The following is a 16,527-nucleotide window of genomic DNA, read 5'->3' on the forward strand; positions in this document are numbered from 1 at the left end:
AATTGATATATCATTTAATCACATTTTGTTTTAGTTACCGTTTATGGCATCGAAATGAAAATGACAAAAGTGAAAAATAGAATTTATAAATTTTATGTACTGATTTTTATTAATTATATCTTATCATAATTATAATGATAGACACAATGATTATGATGTACAATGCTTACAATTATCAGATATAAACTCTAAAATGGTGTCGTTCGGGAAGAAGCAGGCTTTAAGATGAAACAGCTAAAAGAAGTGACACTTTTCTCACGTACTCGCAACACCATATCAACTCGAGCAAGAGTTGATTAAGTTGTCTGTCTTTCATCTATGATTACGAACCCCTCTTCATGTCAGCTTTTGCTGTTAAATGGGGACATCAAGGCGTTCAATTCCGGCGGAAATGACTAGGTAACATTCCCAAGAAACTGCTGCATTATGGGAAGAGGAACACCTGCCCGTGACAAAGTGTCTGTCTTGGAAACGATAACACAGACAAATCACAAAAGTTATTGGAGGTGTATGTAGGTTGTACCCAGATTGTCTCTTAGGCTTGAAAGGAAAATAAATGAATTATCGGCACATTAGATTGAAGAAACATTGTTACATGTTGTGATGGCTAGGATTTAGTAGCTAAATAAAATAGTCTGAGGAAATGGATAAAGTAATGGGAAGTGCAAAATAACTAGATGAGACATAGTACTTACTTTCTTTTATTGTCCATAAAACTTTTAGAACAAAGGAGTACTTTGTTTTAAAATGTGATTTAAATATATTATTTTTTCTAAATTCGTATATTTCTAGAAATATCGTTAAACAATTATCTAAATGTGCAATCTTTTTTATATATATATATATATACATATTATTTTGAGATTATAATACATTTGTCTGTTTCTTTGTAATTAAGTACAAAGCTACGCAATGGGCTATCTGTGCTCTTTCCACCACGGGTATCAAAGCCCGGTTTCTAACGTTGTAAATCCATAAATATGTCGCTGTGTCACTGGGGTCATTGATGCAATAAAAATGGGATATTTCATAACGAGTATGCGCCATTATTGCATCATAATTTTGGTGTTTAAAACAAATAAATTGAAACATAAAGTATATCCTGATTGTAAATATAGATAACCAAAGTTACTTGGCACTATAATGTCCATACACATTTGTTGCACATTTTTTATGTTAACAGTGAAACTTGGTTTAATTTTGTGTAAAACAGAGAATAAAAACTGTTTGATGAGTTTCGTCTAAATCTGTTCAAGGTTATATGCATAAGCTACCTCTAATTTAGAAGTGGTAGATTAGAGAGAAGACAACTACTCAACAAATCCGCTGTCGACTCTTGGGCTACTCTCTACCAGTAACTAGTAGTATTGACTGTCACATTATAACTTTCTCACTGTTGAAAAGACTACCATGTGCAGTAACTTGTTTCAAATTCGCGTTCACAGATTGTGAGTCGAACACCATAAACAGCAGGCCAGGCAATGGTAAATGCGAATTTAAAACTTGAAAAATATGATTGTTAATTATGCAACACAAAATGTAACGTGATGACATATGGGTATTTTTTGTGACGTATACTCATTCGTTTTCATTTAAACGAATTATGAAATAAACATGAAAAATAATTTATACTGTGTTGCATTCAAGAGTCACGAATGACTCTATTATGAATCAAAATGTGACATTACAGCCAGTGGAGTATGGGTTTTAATGCCATGGAATACTTTATTTGTAAATACCTTAGGAATGAACCTAAGTAAGTTGCAATTATTTGAGAATTGTCCAGTTTGGATCGTTTTAGGTTATTGGTAAAAAAGAATTAAAATTTTACTTCTTTTCAGACAAATCAATAGGTAATGAAACAAATACAATAATTTCAATAGATTGATAGATTTTTTATTTATAAGTTATTTGTGTAATTGTTACATTTGACACACAAAATTCTGAGTTACATTTCTGTACTATGAGTAGTTTATACTTTGTCCAGAGCAGTAGGAACAAATTTAAGTTAAAAATTTAACACGTTTTATCATTATCAAGAAAGATGAATATTTTGGTATGTTGGTAGTAGTAGTTTTTAAAAAATTCAGAATTCTAGTTATAATGATGTTTTTTCACAGAAAGCTGGTGTTTCTTTAAAAATCTTAAGTATAGACTGAAATAGGAATTGCCAGTCAATAATATATAAATATTAGATGTTTGTATGTTCATTTGTTGTTGTTTGTTTTGTTTGAAGTTAAGCAAAAAAGCTACACAATGGGCTATCTGTGCTCTTCCATCACTGCTATTTAAACCTGATTTCAAGCCTTGTAAGTCCATATACATACCGCTGTGCGACTGAGGGGTTAGATTACTGTCACACGTAAAATACTCAATGCTTCGTACACTATACAGTAGGTGTTCTCAGGGAGCTAATACTTATATTATGTATGAAATGAAAACAAATATTGCACATAGCATTGAATTTTATTATATGCATTCGTAGACTATACATATGCTTTAGTCAGGGGAAAAGACTTCGCAAAACAAGTAATAAAATCATTTTGTAAATGAAATGATGTAGAAGAACGCAAACAAGAAGATAGGGATGATATACCTGTACATAGATTATCTCCACGTGACTTTCAATATTAAAGTTAACGTTATGCGGTAAAATGCATACATGATTTTTATATTACTTCATTTGGAAGTCATATGTTTCTAACTGTTGGTAAGCAGTTTTTTTTTAATCATAATGTCATGGTCAACTAAGGGTAGACATCAATATAGTGTAGGATTCACGCACAAGAGAAACTAAGTTTAGTCAAAACACTTCTTGATTATTACAGAATATTAAAGATGTCATTATGATGTGGGTTGAACTTACCGGCCTCTTAACAATGTTGGACTCGTGTATTTTACAGTGTAAATTTAAATTATAATGTTAAGAGTCACGTTGGGATAATGTATGTATAGCTGTATCATATCTATATTCATGTTCGCATTGCTTTTAGTATTGCCATCCCTAAATCATTTTACCTTTACAAAATAGTTTTGATACCATGATATTGGGGTTACAAATACAGGTCGTGTATAGTTTTAGTTAAAAATCACGTTTAATGTATATTTATTTTTATTTGAATTAAAACTTGTTTGTTTTTGAATTTCGCACAAAGCTCCTCGAGGGCTATCTGTGCTAGCCGTCCCTAATTAAGCAGTGTAAGACTAGAGGGAAGACAGCTAGTCACCACCACTCATCGCCAACACTTGGGCTATTCTTTTACCAACAAATAGCGGGATTTATCGTTACATTATAAGATCCAGACGGCTGAAAAGGCAAGCATGTTTGGCGCGACGGGGATGCGAATCCTCGACCCTCAGATTACGAGTCGCACGCCTTAACACGCTTGGTCATGTCGGGACTTTTTAAAACTAGTAAACACTAAATAAAACATATATTACAATAAATCTAAATTTGGCCAAAATAAAGTTAAAATCAAATCAATCTACTAAATTGTTGAATGTAACTGAGTACCCTAAGTCTCACATCTTAAGAAAGATTTTTATTAATTTCCAAGAAATCAACTAGTTTGAGTGCAATAAGACAAACATATGTAATTTACCAACTTTTATTGAAAATACAAAAAATAAGTCTATTTGTCAAATAAATCACTTATATATTTTTTTTATGGAAATGGAAGTACAAGAAATAGCCAACTTAAGTATAAATCAGGTTTACTCTTTAGATAACTTACTAAGTGACTTGAAAAATAACGCTTCTTTTGTCGTACTTACTGGACAGTTTAGGCAAGACCTATGTCTTCTTATATACATGACTACAGCAGTCTTTGCATCTTCGATACTAGTCTTTCCACGTCATGAACTGACGAGATCGACTCTTCAGTATTTGCTAACATATATAAAAACTGTTACAGGGATACTGTATGACTTGTATTACCTGAGGTACATAATAAGATTGACAAATACTTATCAAAGGCAATGCAGAGTGTTTTTTGTTTTTAGTTTCCAAAGAATGATTTGTTTTAATAAAACTTAAGAAGTGAATTACGTATAGAAAAAAAAAAGCCAACAACAAATAATATGATGCTCATGTACAAGATTATAAGTTGATTTATTTATCAGGCAAGTAGAGTGTTGGTGTCTTCACTTATAACAAAACCGCATCAAACTATCTGCTGTGTCTACCGTGAGAAATCGAACCCCATGATTTTTAGCGTTGTACATCCGAAGACTTACTGCTGTCCTAGTGGAAGTGCGATAAATTAAGTAAAATAGCTATTTAAACAAATAAATTAATAAACGTGGCTAGGTGAAATTGTTGTTTTTTCAAAAACGACAAAAACTAGATGGAATACTGCAGTCTATTTTTTTTAGAAAAATAGTTTTACATGGTGACCACAATTTGAGAACGTAACTATTTTTTTAGAGACATTAACTTTGAGTAATATTTAAATTATATGCAAAAAAACAATAAATCTATGAAGTTGTCAACACAAAAATATAACCACTGGAAGCGCGAATATTTTTTTTTATGTCAATACATACAAAGTGTTTTATAGAACACCCACATTCAAAATAGAAAAGTGCATTACAAATGATGATAAAAAAAATCCAATGGGATGCCGCTCGGGTTCTAGATAGAAATGTGCATTAAAAGAAACGGGGAAAATATGCGAATAGAAAATCATTAACATCTTAGATATAAACGTTCATTGAAAGTGATGAGGAAGAAGGAAAAAAATTGATTGGAGTAACATCCATATAAAAAATTGTTATCCAGAAACTGATATAGATCGTGATGATAGAAGAGCTTTATTCACTGATTTAACTGATAAAAGGATGTCCTGTTATTTAGTTTTCATCACTTTATTATAAAGTGACAACTCTGCTTTATATAAACACTTAATATACAAACAAACGTAGTTATTTTAAATATGTATATGACCCTAGTGTCTCAGCGATATGTCTGCGGACAGACAACCTTAAAAACCGTGTTTCGATACCCGTGGTTGGCAGAGCACAGATAGCCCATTGTGTAGCTTTGTGCTTAATTCAAAACAACAACAACATATATATATATATATATAGCGTAATTTCTGGTTTCCATTTTTTATTTTCTCGTGTTTATTACGTTGTTTGTTAAAAATTGTTATAATATCATTCTTTACTTGTTTTTGTTTGGTTGGTTTTTGGAAATTCGCACAAAGCTACACTAGAGCGATCTGCGCCAGGCGTCCCTAATTTAGCAAAGACTAAAGAGAAGATAGCTAGCTAGTCATCATCACCCACCGTCAACTCTTGGACTATTCTTTTACCAACGAATAGAGAAATTGCTCGTAACTTCATAATGACTACATAAGTGAAAGGGAAAGCATATTTGGCATAATGAGGATTTGAGCCCGCCACCCTCAGATTACCAGTCGAGCGCTCTAACAATTTTCTTTACCTTTCCTTGTATGTATATTTTATATTTATGTTGTTTTAATATTAAAATTGCCGTTGAGTGATAAGATTTTTACATACACGTATTATTACTGTTTACCATCTGCCAGCAGTTGCTTTTACAAAGCCTATATTTCCACTTGAAGATTATTTTTTAAAAGCACATGGACACATAAAAATGCTTATACTATTTGTTATAAGAACAAAATGACATAAGTGAGCATCATATCATGGAAATAGATCTTATGGAAGTCATTTAAGCTGGAATTTTACGCAACTGATAATACATATCATTACTGAAAATGTGTAATAAGAGTTTTTCTTATTGCTCTAAAGTCAGTATAGTCCATATATTATCTCAGATGCTCAATTTAGATTTGGTAATAATTTTGAATGCAAATATTCAATATATGTTTTTTTTTCAATATGCCAATGCGCATCTTCGTTAATTTCTAATTTTGTAATCCTCCGCTCTTCTGAATTATTTTTTTTTTTGTAATTTAAAAACAGAATATATTTGCATTGTTTTCGATACACACAAAGTTAAACGTCGATAAAATACCATACCGACACCAGTAATATTGCCATTTCTTGTATGTTGTATAATTTGTTAGTTTCTTATAGTATACATTTTATCCACTTGTTTTCTTGTTCTGAGTGATTGGAGTATGTATGGACATTATTCAAGTGTTTATTCTTTAATACGTCAGTATTGTAATTGTTGGTTTTGATGGCTCTTTGAAAACAAACTGAAAACCACAAAAGCAGATTATCCACTGAAATTGAAAAATACCTTCATGTATGCAATATGTATAAACTTCCTAAATTTTGATGAGATGGATGACTTGCAGGAAGTTTAGAGTGTTGTGTTCTTTTCCCTTTTAACGCTAGTATAATTTAGAATATAATTAGTTGATGTAATCTGTTTGTGTTTTGTTGTTGTTCTCAAATCGTGTTAAGATACTTGTAGAAGATGAGGAAAAATAGAAGTAAATAATTACTCAAAATGCTAAAAATAAAAGGTTTCATTCTGCAAGCCTGTTTAGATTTGTTGTTTGTTTTCTTTCAAACTAGGTTGGCATCCCTGAAATGAATTTTGATTTGTTATGTGACTTACATGCGCTATTTAAGTTGACACAATGGAAAAACAAAAGTTTACAGTTAGTAGAATGTTTTTTATAACTTACTGTTAATCTTCAAGTATTTTAAAATTTGCCGTTATGAATTATGCCTTCATAACATCAGTAAATTAGATGCTATAAATAATAAATTAATTGGAGTAATGTAACACAATATCAACTTCAATTCGAATTTGTTTTAAATTTTTAAATTCGAACGTATTTTTAAGAATTATTTATAACTTAGTTTGAAATTCAGATTTTTTTGTTATCACTTGCCAGGTTCTTACAATTAACCACTTTGTTATTTACAAACTAAAGTAGAGTTAATTAATAGATAGCATTAGATTTTCAGTTGAATTCTATTTATAACATAATGTAAAACTCCATGCGTTTAATAAATTATAGAAAGCTGAAAAGACACATAACTACCCATAAAAGCTTATAACTCACTACTCAGAACATAACATTATGGAATAACTCACTTTATAAACAAATGAATATTTTAACTAATTAAGAAGTGGCTTAAAATACTAACACCAAAATATTCATTGTGAAAAGTACACAAGGGCTGTAATTACTTAAGATATTAAAGTATTGAATATACATTACCATTTAGAAGTAAGCACAAAGCTACACAATGTACTAGCTATGCTTTGACCCACAACGGGTATCGAAACGCGGTTTTTAGCGTTGTCAGTCCGCAGACATACCGCTAAGCCACTGGGGGGGGGTATAAATGCAGTTTATATTGTAAAGTATTGTATTTCGATATGCGTTATATTTAGGGTTCTGTAAGACGTGATACAAATAGCATATAAATGCAGCTACAGTGGATACTGAGAAGGTCTGAACTCTGAAAAAGAAACCAGAACACTATTATTTGCTCAGACCACCTTTGTTACTTTCATCTTGTTGTCGTCTAATGAACACTTTGGTTGTTTTGTCTGCTTGGCACGATTCAGCAAAAAAACAAAAGGTGTATTAACCCACGTGATTTCTGAGCTCTATTTGTAAGGTTGGTTAATTTAAGGAACCAAACACATACTTGTAGTACAGAAAAGTTTTTTATTATTATTATTAAATAAAGCTACACAATACACTATCAGTGCTCTGTATATAGCAGGAATCGATTTTGAATTTTAACATTTTAAATCTGGGAAATTACCGCCTGTATGTCGTGAGAAATACAATAGAAGAACAAACATACCAACATATTGTTTTAATACTGTCATAAAACAAACAACATAAACAACCAAAGTTCATATCAATCTATTTTAAATGCCTTTCGAAAGGTATATAAAACAGGAGTATTCATGCATATAATACATTTTACATTATAGAATACAAAAAATCTTGTTTGTAGAATAAGTTCTATCTAAGTCACTATATTTTATTATAAATATGTATCATACATGCAAATATTTATTTCTATATGCTGTACAAATATAAACTGCATTTACTTTTTTATGTTTTTGTCGCAGTATGCTGGTAGCGAATTCGAATCCCCGTCACCAAACATACTCGCTTCGACTATCGGTGTTATTATATTGTAGTCATTATCATTATTCCTTAATTAAACAGTAGCACAAGAGTATGTGGTTGATGTTGTCTAGTTATTTTCCTTCTTGTTTATCGCCGCTTGAAGGTCTGTTAACGCATGTAGCCCTGGAGTATCTTTGTGCGAAATAAAAAACAACAACATAAAGATTGTTTGTTTCTGGCCTGGCATGGCCTAGCGCGTTAAGGCGTGCGCTTCGTAATCTGAGAGTCGCGAGTTCGCGCCCGAGTCGCGCCAAACATGCTCGCCCTCCCAGTTGTGGGGGCGTTATAATGTACGGTCAATCCCACTATTCGTTGGTAAAAGAGTAGCCTAAGAGTTGGCGGTGGGTGATGATGACTAGCTGCCTTCCCTGCCTAGCCTTACACTGCTAAATTAGGGACGGCTAGAACAGATAGCCCTCGAGTAGCTTTGTGCGAAATTCCAAAACAAACAAATTGTTTGTTTCTTTGAATTTCGCGCAAAGCTACTCGATGGTTCTCTGCGCTAGCCATCCCTAATTTAGCAGTGTAAGACTAGAGGGAAAGTAACTAGTCATCACCATCCACTGCCTACTCTTGAGCTACTCTTTTACCAACGAATAGTGGGATTGACCGTCACATTATAATGTCCCCACGGCTGAAAAAGCGAGCATGTTTGGTGCGACAGGGATGCGAACTCGCAACCCTCAGACTACGAGTCGCATGCCTTAACCCACCGGGCCAAAAACACAAAGAAGTAATTTTTTTATGAGAAGATACTTCGAAGTGTAAAATCATAAAACTGGTCATACAATATTTAATCTATTTAAAGCTTTGTGTCATGATCTTTAATAACAATCTTATAAATGAACAGAAATGCACGTTCTCCTCGAGCACTACATTATTAACCACAATATTTTTAACAAATAAATATAACATGCACTGTCGTCGAATTTGTTTGTTTGTACAGGCAGACTGCACTAAGGCAATATACAAGGGTCATATGAGGGTAATTTATTCATAAACGTAAATGAAACTTATACAGTAATAGCATTTCGAATAAAAATAACTTGTTTATTCAAGCAGATGAACCTTAGATTCAATTACAAGTGGACATGACATGATTGGTAAGAGGTAAATAAACCTAGATATTTTGAAATTTACAATGTAAAAACGATAGCCTTACTAGTGGTTTGGTTAATCTTCACGCAGCTAATCAAAATTATAAAAAAATGAGATTTAAAATATATAAAAATAGATGTAAAATTAACATTTAAAATGAATATACATGATTTTCTCATTCTAATAGACATGTATTTAACATTTCTAATAATAAGTACTGATGAAGTAATTACTTTCATCAATCAAGTAATGAAGTTACTTTTATCTCTTGTTGCAAAACTACACATATGATTTTATACACTCTATCTACCACGGGTATCATACCTTGGATGTTAGAATTTTAAGAACATGAAATAACCGCTACCCACTTACTTGTCTTAAAAACATAAAATAAGTCGTACAATGTCGTAACCAGTGTGAAGGTGAAGTTTCAAGTTCTTTCATCTCTAATCAGTCCATTTAAATCAATGGTGAAAATATAATTAAACAAGGATTAGTACCCATGGTTTGTGTACAACTTACATTTTATAAGGAAATACTTATTTCATTTAATTTTTGACTATTTATTCTTCAATAATTTTCAATTTTAACATTACAGCGTGTTTAGTTAAATGTTTATTTCGATTTCACTATTTCTACTGTGTCCAGATTGCTCTTTGAAGTTTTTTAAATATTCCATTTATGACATAATTAATGTTCTAATTTTATTTCATTTTAATTTGTGCTTGCGTTACCTAAGTAGCTAAATATATATGTTATTTAAGGCCATTGGTAGTTTTATTAGAAAAGATTCATTGAAGTGGAACTCTATAGGTTTCCTTTAGATAAAAATCTGTGCATGAAACGTCAGTTTATCAAGTTACATAGATATGCTCTCTTTAAAAAAAATCACAATCGCAATAAGAAAGAACAATAGGAGAAAGAGGTTGAACGCACCTAATCTTCTCAAGATTTTGAGACTTAAAACCCTACAAGGAAAGTGTATGTGTGTGTATATGGAAGAATAATTGTTTCTAATCTATATCTGTGATCATGCAATATTAAATCTTAAACAATTCTAGTATATAACTTTTCAATCGGTAATCTATATCTCATCCATGAAGGCTAGTATAAAAAAAAAGATATACTCTTTTTTTGTTCAGTGCTCTAATGATTTATGTTTCTGCTATAAATGTGTTCTATATAAGCTAAAGTGTATCTTAACGTCATTAGATTGATGATACATCTTTCTCTGAGGTATAACGTTTTCATCATACGAGGGCTGTTCAAAAAATACGCGGACTGTTTGAATTGCGCGGCTCTAGTTGGTTCCAGGGGAATCCGCTTGTTGTCGCTAGGTTCGCACATATCAGCTGATTACGACGCCATTTCCCGATTGCAGATATCTTCATTTGTGTATTAGCTACGCGGTTTTAAGTGAAGTGCAATTTTTTCGTTTGGCGGATTTCAGAATGAATGACCTGAATGAGCAACGACTTGCTGTGAAATTTTGTGTTAAACTTGGAAAATCTGCGACTGAAACTTTTGCTATGCTTAACACGGCTTACGGTGATGTTGCTATGAAGCGTACGGCATGTTTCAAGTGGCATGAACATTTTAAGGATGGTCGACAGTTCATTGAAGATGATGAGCGTCCTGGTCGTCCTTCCACATCAACTGATGACCCACACGTCGACAAAATCAACACCCTGGTTTATTTTACGAGATTTTGTTCGAAAAATTGAAGATGCACCGCGTTGCTGAGAAATTTGTGCCTCAGAACTCGTGAGTTTTTGGCCAAACACTTGATCACTGTTCTTCCCCACCCCTCCTACTCACCTGACCTTGCTCCTTGCGATTTTTTCTTGTTCCCCAAACTCAAAAGACCCTTGAAAGGAAGAAGATTTGAGACGATTCCCGAGATTAAGGCAAATGCGACGAAGAAGCTGGAGGACATTACAAAAGAAGCGTACCAGGACTGTTTCAACAAGTGGAAACACCGTTGGGATGAGTGTGTGCGTTGGGGAGGAGAGTACTTTGAAGGGGTCCCAGACCTGTAACTTCTAAATAAAGTACATTTTGTTTTATGACGTCTGTCCGCATATTTTTTTAACAGACCTCGTATTCGACAATAATAATGTTTAAAGTACATAATCAAAATCAGATTTTGTGATGATAAAACACTCTATTGTATAGCTTTACCACATGAACCGAACACAGTCGTGGATTGGTTTTGTGTTAAGCTCTGGATTTTGGAGCTGGAATTGATTTGGTCTTTAAGAATTTCGCGCAAAACTACACGAGTGCTATCTGCGCTAGCCGTCCCTAACTTAGCAGTGTAAAACTAAAGGGAAGACAGCTAGTCATCACCACCCACCGCCAACTCTTATGATACTCTTTTACCAATGAATAATGAGATTGACTGTCATTTTATAACACAACCACAGCTGAAAGGGCGAACATGTTTAGTGTGACTGGAGCTAGAAAGCCCAGTTTGACTACTCGCGAATATTCTCCAAACTTTAAGCTGTGGGTGCATTATAAGAGTGACAGTCATGAGAAGTGTAGGTACTACTGACCTTTTTCCTTTTCATTCAGTTGAAGAGTAGGGGCGAAGTTACACGGCTAGATGTTATTGTTATCCATGACTGTATGTATCAAAGTGAATTGTAATTTTACTTTCTATTGTTTTCGTGCAGGACTGTTTCATGGTGAGTTGTCGTTTTAGTGTCAACCATTGTTGTCCGGGAATATACAAAATTGAATTGCAGTTGCAGAGTCTACTGTTGTCTTGGACTGCGGAAAGGAGTCTTGCGGTTTTATTGTCCATTGTTGTTGTCCAGTGCTGGACACGAAAAGTAAGAAGAAAAATGACAATTCTAGTAGTTATTGAAGCAGTATTAGAACTATCCTATGATATCCTTTTATTTTAGCTTGTGAAAATAGAATCGCTGACTTAAAATACAGATGAAGAACAACCATCTCCTGTACAATAAAACACGTTTCCTATTGTTTGACGTCAAAACACACCATTATCCCCGTTGGCTTTCAATAACACATCTCATTAGTTCGACTGCACAAACCGACGAACTGACAGGCATGTCTTCCTATGGAATACCACAAATGCTCGTTTTGTTCTTCAATTGCTTGAATGGAATATATCCTAGAAACAACTTATGTCGCTTTTCAGGTGGAGATTCTTCTTGACTCTGTGTGCACTTTCTTGAGTCATATGGACAGCTTTTGAGCTGACCTAACTATTCTGTGGTACGACTTTATGTGCGTGCATATATTCTTGTTTGTCAATATCATTAAGTACAGTGGATACACTCATTTTGAAAAGTGTCAATCATGGATTTGAACACATCTTTAGCATCTAATTCTCCAATTATTTTGCACAGGAAAGACCTGTTACTCATCAAAAAAACTTATGTTTATGGAAACAAGTGCACATATTTTGCAAATTTAACCACTTATGATTCAATAAAGTCGCCTAATTTTGTTGCACAAGTTAGTTCCGGAACTTTTCCTTAGTTAGAAAATGTGAATGTTTGTTATGAGCTAACAACTTTGTTTTGTATTATGAACGTTTCCACATCTTGTACTATCAATCTTTTGACACTTTTGATAAAGACCATAAGCAGTAAGCATGTGCATGACAGAATATTGCGACTGTTGCATATCCGACTTTCATTTATCAAGTTCATTTTTCATGATTTCTAAGCACTTTGAAGCATTTTAATAGTACTAATACACAGTTATGGCTTATATTCATATTTATACTCTCTGAATTAGCTTCGAAAGAATGAAAGGAGGCCGTGGCGTATGCAATGGGGATTGTGCTGACACAGTAGTTCATACATGAAAATAAATTCTCTAACACGTATGACAGCAAACTTGAAAACAATCAACGAGAGTTAGCGTTGGTTTTCATACCGAATTTAAGCAATTCAAGTAACACAACTTTTCGTTTGTCTGTCTGGTATGAAGTACGAAGCTGTACAATGGACTATCTGTGCTCTGCACTCTACGGGTATTAAAACCACATTTTTAGCGCTGTAAGTAGATCTCTTACCGTTGAGTCACCCTGTGTAACAAAAACACTTGGAAGGTTTAATGTATAGCTAGTGATTATTTGTCCTGGCATTCTGTTATGACAACGGAGTTTTTACAGATTTCTTAAGTTGCTTTAATATGTTATTAATTTTGGCTGAAGTACCTATTTTATGAAATAAGTAAATACTATCAGCGAATAACTTTAGTTTCATTATAATGTTGCTAATTAACTTAAACTTTATAAAACATGAATGCAAAAACTTAGTGCTATAAAAATTAAGTGTAAATTATGTTTGTTATGTAATGAGACCATAAAAGCTTTCGTCTCTTATTCTGTCGAAATGCCATGTTTCGTTAATTATACCTACTTATATTCACCAGATTTCAAAAATTTGTCTGAAATTAAATTTTTATTGACATTTAATATTTTTAAACAAAGATACTATATACATATGTGCTTAAAAATCAATACAATTCTTACAGAGGAAAGCGTTGATTATCTTTTTCACTGAAACACCTTTTAACACAAAACGTGTTATTTCATTAGTCTCATAGAAAAAAACGGAATCAATATTGTGCTGTGTCTGAAAACATAGTCATAGTTACATTAAAATAAATTAAATAAGTACAGAATATTAGTTTACCCTAATAAACTGTCATGAACTTATTTATCAAATCATATTATATTTAATATTTATATAATGGGTTTATGTAACCGAAAAGAGTCGGTTTTTTTTACCTTTTATTTATCACGCTCTTGTTTCTGAAATACATCCGACTCGTTCAATGACACACAAGACAAAGGAAACTCACAAACTCTAGAATTGAAAATGCGAACAATACCTAAACACACAATATTATGCTGATCACCCATACATAAAAGAACCTACGGCCAAACTGTGGTAATTCAGCCAAAATAGCCGATCTGCATTATTTTCTCAGAAACTAGAAACAACAAACTCATAAGATCCTCTTATGTTCAGAACTGCATTCTTGTCGTTTTCCTTTTTTTCATAAGGCAATAACGATGCTTTTTTAATAACATTATTAGCATTGTGGATAAGGTATTAAATATATTTATTAAAATCTCAATTATTTTATTCCTCATTTTATTTCCAAGAAATACCTAAGTCTAAATGTTTAATTAGAACATTTATTTTTTGTGACAAAATATGTACCTTTGTAGCCTCTAAAATACGGAATAAGTATCGTTAAGTCTGAAAACTTTGTATTTTATGTAATTAAAAATTTTTAACTGCAAATAATAGTTATGTAACTGTTTGCTCTTTCCACACTTACGCACTTACATTGAGCTTATTGTATCTAATTCTAGTGTAACATTTATCTGCGATGTGTAATTGTGAAACAATGAACATGCATGAACATTTTTTGGATTTGCTAGGAAGAATTGGAAATCAACAGAATCACAAGAACAGTTTTTAACATATCTTGTAAATGATTAGATGTTAGTAAGGATACATAAATTTTTTACTGACGTCAGGAAAGTTTGGCGATCACTGGCAAGCACGAATAATCTTTACGTTTGCTTGAAATGACTTTATATGTATTCAAATACATGCAAAAGCTCTCTTGGTATTTACGCCTGAAGATCAACAAAAATTCATGTAGGCTTTTTTACAAACGCAGAAAAATCACGAAGCTCAAAGGAAATATATTTTTCAAGTAATACATCGAAAGTCAAAGCTTGACGCGGAATATATGGCTGTTTCTTGTATGGACGGTACTCATCCGAACTAAAACAGAATAAACGCTTTTCATCTAAGCAACGGAGATTTCGTAAGAGTAAAAAGCTTTTGTTTTGTACACTGAAGGCTGCTGTAATTCTTGTAAGTGTACTGAGAATAAAAGAAACCGAAAGTTGAATATACTTCCCATCATTAACGTTGTGCACTATTCTGTATAATTATGTTATATAAAAGTTTATAATAGGGATTCACATTATACATTCGTTGTGAAGCGTGTGAGCACAAGTAATAGTGAAATAAGATATTTTAGGTAACTTACTTAATACATTAAAAAGTATATCCAGTAACTTAAGAATATAAGATGTTATACAATAGAAAGTAATTAAAAGTTAAAAGATGTATGATAAAAAAATATATATTGTAATTTCTGTAGCAAGTATGCCCAAAATTGCAATATTTGAAAGATTGCAGAATTCTGGGTATTTAAATCTCATATGGACGTCAATTCAACTTAAAACATTTTCTTAGAATTTTTATTCTAGAGTTTATATTTTCTACAAATGAATGTTGGCATGCACACAAACATAATACAATGTTGTTTCGGTTCGTTTTGTTTTCTCCACAGAGATATATAATGTTTTTTTTATTGTTTCGTATTCTTTCTCCAAACATTTTTCAATCGATCGTTGTTTCTTCATTTCTCTGTGTATTAACTTGAAAACTATTAGAATTATATTTTTGTCCAAGACGCATGATTTTATTTTTTATTTAGTCCTTCTTTCTAAGAATTTTTGGGATGAAATATCAAACATCCCAAAAATATATACTCTGGGCTCTTCCGTAGTCACTTTTAAAACGATTAAGATAAACAGTGGTATAAATATAAGTGTTCATGGGCCCAATATAATGACATTAAAAAGATGGGTTTGTCCATTTTAAAACTTTTAAGGGTGCTAGAGCCCATAAAAAACACTTCGTTTTGTGGGTTTGTTTCGGACAAGTATTCGTCTGTTTTCATCAGATTCAACGCACTGATAAACAAAAATAATGGACTTGCCTATTTTTGTAATTGTAAGGGGTAAAGCTGTAACTTGAAAATCTGAATGCCACAAAAAGTAAAAACGATTTCCAAAAGAAGTTTATTCAGGAGGTCTACTTTCAGAAGTCTTTACCATTAACATGTTGTGAAATGACAATATCATTGAAATAAATTAAGGTGAACTTCAAGATCATATCTTTCGTAATCCTAATATAAATATAATACGAATTAATGAAGCATTTCAACCAAAAATTAACAAGTCCATTCCTCTAGAACAAAATTCCTTTCATGAATATGAAAAGTTGCTACAGTATCAAAGATTGTTGTATCCACATAGGATTAAGGTTCAAAATCAGAATTTTGCATTATCAAGTCATGGCTTTGAAGGCTTTAAAGTGTTAAAAAGACATCTACTAAAGTAACGCAAATACATAGAATTGTTACCAAGCAATCTTGTTAATTGCATATTAGTCATTAATGTTACCCAAGAAAATGATTTTTCTATATAAAGAATATTACCGTCAAGACTGGACTGCCGTCAGAT

The sequence above is a fragment of the Tachypleus tridentatus genome, chromosome 13, assembly GCF_004210375.1.
Source record: "Tachypleus tridentatus isolate NWPU-2018 chromosome 13, ASM421037v1, whole genome shotgun sequence".
Taxonomy (NCBI): Eukaryota; Metazoa; Arthropoda; class Merostomata; order Xiphosura; family Limulidae; genus Tachypleus; species Tachypleus tridentatus.